Here is a 6,629-nt window from a genome sequence, read left to right as displayed (position 1 = left end):
ATTCATTGGAACCTTGCTTTTCATCTCCCCCAACTAGGTAATCCTTTCTTCACAGATCAGCCAAAGTGATCCTTTAAAAAATTAGTGAGATTTTATGACTCCTCTGCTTGAAACTGGCTAATGTTTCCTACACTTAAGGTAAAATCCACACTCTTTACCTTGACCTGTGAACCCTAATTGATCTGGCCCTTGCCTATTTATCATTTTGTGGTTTATGTACCCTCGATCACTATTATCATCCCCACGTTACGTCCTTCGCATTAGTTGTGCCCTCAGCCTGGGATGAAATCCATGTAGATGGGTCCTTCTCAGTGGTTCTCATCAGCTTAAATACCGGTTTCTAAGAAAAAGGTCTTAACTGACTAACCTATTTAAAGTAGATTCCCAAAAGCTAAAAATAAAAATGAAAGACTCCCTCTCTCTACCAGTCATCTTCACTTTATTACCCTGTTTTACTTTATAGCATTTCTCATTATCTCAAAGTACCTTATTTGTTTGTTTTATTGTTTCCCTTCTGCCTCTTCCCCCAAAAAATGTAAACTCCATGAGAGTAGAGACCTCCTATGTGTTTTCAACATCTTGAACAATATCTGGCACATAAAAGACAGTCAGCAAGAAAATATTTGCAAACCATATGTCTGATGAGGATTAAATATCCAGAATATATAAAGAACTACAACTCAACAAAAACAAAAACAAAACCTCGATTTAATAGTGGAAAAAGGACCCCTGCCAATGCGTGGTTAAGTGGATTGAAGGATTGCTGATTCAATTCCCAGTCAGGGCTCATGCCTGGCTTGCGGGCCAGGTCCCCACTTGGGGGCGCACAAGAGGCAACCACACATTGATGTTTCTCTCTCCCTCCCTTCCCCTCTAAGAATAAATAAATAAAATCTCTTTAAAAAATAAATAAATAAAGGACAAAGGATTTGAATAGACATTTCTCCAAAGAAGACATACAAATTGCCAATAAGCACATGAAAAGATGCTCACCGCACTAATCATTAGCAAAATACAAATCAAAACTACATTGAGATACCACTTCACACCTTTTAGGATGGCTATTAATTTTACCTTTCTTTCCCTTTTTTCCTTTTTTTTTTTTTTTGTTACTTTTTATTGGCTACTCATTTTTAAAAACACAGAAAATAACAAGTATTGGCAAGGATGTAGAGAAATTGGAACCCTAGTTTGTTGGTGGGAGTATAAAATGGTGCAGCTGCTGTAAAAAACATTATGGCAGATCCTCAGAAAACTAAAAAGATATTACCATATAATCCAGCAATTCTAATTCTGGTTATATATTCAAAAGAATTGAAAGTAGGGTCTTAAAGGGATATTTGTACACCCATGTTCATAACAGTATTATTCAAAATAGCCAAAAGGTGGAAACAACTCAAGTGTCTATGGACAGAAAAATGAGTAAGTAAAATGTGATACATACATACAATGAAATATTATTCAGCCTTAAAAAAGAAGAAAAATATGACACATACTACAACTTGGATGAACCTTGTAGATATTATACTAAGTGAATTAAGTCAATCAGAAAAAGACAAATATTTTATTTTTGTTTCTATTCATATGAAGTACCGAATTTTTGGCACTATATAATGCACCTGACCATAAGATGCACCTAGGTTTAGAGGAGAAAAACAAGAAAAAAAAATTCTGAACGACATGGTGTACTAAAATAATTAATAAAATATAACAGAATAATATTACAACCATTTAAAGTGAACAGCAGTCAACAGCGGTATTAAGACCCATCATCGCTGTCATTAACAAATGAGGAGAGACTTTAAGGTTCAAGTACTCTTCTAGTTTTCTGGGAACCCCAGGTCAAGTAATACACATCACAGTTTGTGACACAATATTTGCTCCATAAGGTGCACCGACATTTCCCCCCACTTTTGGAGGGAAAAGTGTGTCTTATGGAGCAAAAAATACAGTACTTAGAGTTATCAAATTCATTCAGGCATAAAGTAGTTGTGTTGCCAGGGCCTGGAGGAAGGGGAAAATAGGGAATTGTTGTCTAAAGGAAATAGAGTTTCAGTTTTAAACTGAAAAGAGTTCTGGGGATTGGTTGAAAAACAATGTAAATTTGCTTAACACTACTGAACTACAGTTAAAAATTATTAAGATGGCATATTTTATTGTATATATTTTACCACAATTTTTATAAAAAAACAGCAGATATTTGTTGACTGGATGAAAGAATGAATGTACATACAAAGAAAAACTGATTTTTTAAAAATTTCGATTCTCATGGGAGGATACATTTATTGTTTTTTAGAGAGAAAGGAAAAGAAACATCGATGTGAGAGAGAAACAGCTATCATTTTCCTCCCAGATACACCCCATCAGGGGCTGCCAGGGGCTGAACACGGGACATTTCCCTGAACAGGACTAGGCTTCAACCAACCAAGCCACACCCACCAGGGTGTAAAATTGTTTCTTTCTTTTTTTTTTTTTAAGAATGTCCAGTTTGTTTGTTTTTTTAAGATTTTAATTTACTTATTTTTAGAGAGAGGGGGAAGGAGGGAGAAAGAGAAGGAGAGAAACATTAATTGATTGCCTCTTACTCACCTCCCAACTTGGGACCTGGCCCATAACCCAGGCATATGCCCTGACTAGGAATTGTGTCCAAAGGCAGGCATTCAATCCACTGAGCCACACCCGCCAAGGGCTAGATTGATGCTTCTGATACTCATTTACCATTTCTTTTTTTAAATTTTTATTTATTTATTCTTAGAGAGAGGGGAAGGGAGGGAAAAAGAGAGAGAGAAACATTAATGTGCAAGGGAAACATTGATCAGTTGCCTCTTTCATGTCCCGAACCGTGGACCTGGTCTGCAACCCAGGCATGTACACTGACCAGGAATCAAACCAGCAACCTTTCAGTTTGTGGAACAATACCCAACCCACTGAGCCACACTAGTCAGGGCCTCATTTACTGTTTCATCTTCATTGGGTTGGGCTACCTTCAATGATTACTGATATTAAATGAGTGTGTGTGTGAGAGAGAGATACACAGACAGACAGAGACAGAGACGGTAAGAGAGAGAGAAGAAAAAAATATGATGGGTTCCAGTATTAATGAAATGTTACACTGAAAATCACTATGTAATTTGTTACGCATATCAAAAGCCAAGTTTTGATTTTTAATTAAAAAAAAGAAAGTATCACTTCATATCTTATCTATGGTATATGCCCTAAGAAGTCAGACTCTCTCTGTCTCTGTCTGTCCCTGTGTGTGTCTGTGTGTCTGTGTGTACTTTCCTCTCTTCTCTCTTATTTTCTTCTTTGACTCAGCATTTTACTCAAGTCTTACAGTAGACTGCTGTCTTCCTTGTCTCCGGGCTCTCTCTCTGTCCAAACCATCCTCCACACTGCTCCCAGATTGATCTTACTTTTCGAAGCACAGATCACATCATATAATGCTTCCATATAAAATCATTGACAAAGTCCAAATATCGATCTTTTCTTTATGATTAGTGTTTATTTTATCTTATTAAGAAATCTTCATCCATTCCAAATATTTTTCTCTGTGCTTCAGCAGATGCTTTATAGTTTCAGCTTTTACATTTAGGTCTAATATATACTTCAATATAATATCGGTGTATAGTGTGAGGTAGGGATTGAAGTTCTCTTTTTTTTTTTTCCATAAGGATATCAAGTTGGTCCAACACTATTTGTAGAAGACGATTTTTTTTCTCCTTTTATTTACCTTGGTACCTGTCATAGTTATTTATCACTGTGAAACAAATTACCCCAAAACTTAGAAGCTTAAACAGCAAATATTTATTACCTCCTAGTTTCTGTGGTTAAGGAATCTGGGTACAGTTTAGCTGGCTGTTCTGGAAGAAAGTGTCTCATGAGGTTTAGTCAAGCTGTTGGCCAGGGCTATAGTCTCATCTAAAGGCTTGATTCAAGGGGATAGCAGCCTTCTTCCAAGCTCACTCATGTGGGTCTTGGCAGGCCTTGGTTCTTTTCCACTTGGGCATCTCCACAGGGCCACCTTAAAATGTAGCAGTTAGTTCTTTACCAATAGCAATCCATCCAAAAGAAAAAGAGTATCTCCAAGATATAAGCTATAATTTATTTATTTATTTTTCTTTTTTAAATATATTTTATTGATTATCCTATTACAGTTGCCCCAATTTTCCCCCTGTGCCCCCCTCCACCCATACCCGCGTCCCCTCAAGCAATTCCCCCGCTTAGTTCATGTCCATCGGTCGTCCATATAAGTTCTTTGGCTTCTGCATTTCCTATACTGTTCTTAACATCCCCTCTGTCTATTTTGTACCTACCTATTATGCTTTTTAATCCCTGCATCTCTTCCTCCATTCCCCCCTTGCCTCTCCCTGCTGATAATCCTCCATATGACCACTATATCTATGGTTCTGTTCTTGTTCTAGTTGTTTGCTTAGTTTGTTTTTGTTTTTGTTTTTCTTTTTTGATTCATTTGTTGATAGTTGTGTTTGTTGTCATTTTAATGTCCATAGTTTTGATCTTTTTCTTAAATAAGTTCCTTTAACATTTCATATAATAAGGGCTTGGTGATAATGAAGTCCTTTAGCTTTACCTTGTCTGGGAAGCACTTTATCTGCCCTTCCATTCTAAATGACAGTTTGCTGGATAGGATAATCTTGGTTTTAGGTCCTTGCTTTTCGTCATTTTGAATACTTCTTGTCAGTCCCTTCTTGCCTACAAAGTTTCTTTTGAGAAATCAGCTGATGATCTTAGGAGAACTCCTTTGTAGGTAACTGTCCACTTTTCTCCTGCTATTTTTAAGATTCTCTCTTTATCTTTAACCTTCGGCATTTTAGTTATGGTGTGTCTTGGTGTGGTCCTCTTTGGGTCCAACTTGTTTGGAACTCTCTATGCTTCCTGGACCTATATGTCTATTTCTTTCACCAAATTAAGGAAGTTTTCTTTCATTATTTTTTTCAAATAAGTTTTCAATTTCTTGCTCTTCCTCTTCTTCTGGCATCCCTATGATTCAATGTTGGCACTTTTGGAGATGTCCCAGAGTCTTCTTATTCTCTCTTCATTGTTTTTGTTTTTGTTTAATTCTTGTTTATTCATTCTTTTCTGGGTGACTGTTTATTTCTTCTTTATGTTCCAAATCATTGGTTCCAACCCTGGTTTCCTTCCCTTCACTGTTGGTTCCCTGTGGATTTTTTCTTTATTTGACTTAGTGTAGCCTTCATTTCTTCACTTATGCTTTTGCCATACTCAATGATTTGTCTGAGCATCCTTATCACCAGTGTTTTGAACTCTACATCTGATAGGTTGGCTATCTCCATTTTGTTTAGTTCTTTTTCTGGAGTTTTGTTCTGTTCCTTTATTTGGGCCATATTTCTTTGTCTCCTCAATTTAACAGCCTACCTATGTTTGTTTCTGTGTATTAGGTAGAGCCACTTTGACTCCCTGTCTTAGTGCACCTCTTCAGTTGTATGAGGTGGAGCCTTAGTATTTGCCAGGGCAGGGCAACCTGCTTCACCGCTTTGTGGCTCTGTATCTGGGGGAGGGGTTGTAAAGGGGAAAATGACTCTGCCTGGCTGCTGGAGGCTTGCTCAGTACTCACCCCATTTCCAATCAATTCACCCACTTCCCGTATGTGACTTGTGCCCTTCTATCTGTTGCCCTGGTGGTGGTTCCCAGAGTGCGTGGGTTTCCATAGTTCTAGAACTGTGCAGGCCCTTTAAATGGGCTCTCCTGAGAGACCAACAATTTCTTTCCCTGCCCCAACCCTCACTGATTTTTATAGCCAGAAGTTATGAGACTTTATTTTCCTGGTGCTGGAACCCTGGGCTGCACAGTCTGGCCTGGGGCTGGGATCAATCACTCCTAAATAGCCCTCCTAATTTTTATCCACCACACATGAATGTGGGGCCACCCATTCCACTGGCTACCACTGCCACACCATGTCCTCTCCACCTTTGCTCCCTGGCTCCGCCTCTCCTACCCATCTGGATGAATGTGGCTTCTTTAAATCCTTGGCTGTTAGGTTTCCATACAGTTCAATTTTCTAGCAGTTCTGGGTGTTTTTTGCTTTGAGGTCAATTGTGATCCTTCTTATGGTTGTGCAAGGAGGTGAAGCATGCCTACCTATACCTCCATCTTGACCAGAAGTTTCTATAGTTTTTTAAAACCTCACTCCAGAAGTAACATCTTGTCACTTCTGTCAGCCTGCATTCAAGGGGGGGAGATTATACCAGGAGGTAGAAATCATTGGGGGCCATCTTAGAGACTGCCTACAGCAACATCCTTTTTCACAAACCAATTGACTATATACGTTTCGTCTATCTCTACGCTCTGCTCTGTTCCATTTGCATACATATTAATGCCATGCTGTCTTGATTGCTGTAGCTTTATAGTGAAAGTGAAGTCTTGAAATCCGGTAGTATTGTCCCTCAACTCTATCTTTTTCAAAATTATTTAGACTATTCTAGGTTCTTTGTATTGTCATATACCTTTTAAAATCAACTAGTCAATTTCTACGAAAAACCTGCTGGTATTTTAATTGGAATTATATTGAATCTACAGGTCAATTTCTGAACAACTAATATCTTAATAATATTGTCTTCCAATCCATTAACAAGTAATCATAATACATATAT

The sequence above is a fragment of the Furipterus horrens genome, unplaced genomic scaffold (genome assembly GCF_987537825.1).
Source record: "Furipterus horrens unplaced genomic scaffold, mFurHor1.1.pri manual_scaffold_3, whole genome shotgun sequence".
NCBI classification, from domain to species: domain Eukaryota; kingdom Metazoa; phylum Chordata; class Mammalia; order Chiroptera; family Furipteridae; genus Furipterus; species Furipterus horrens.
This window is presented reverse-complemented; position numbering follows the sequence as displayed.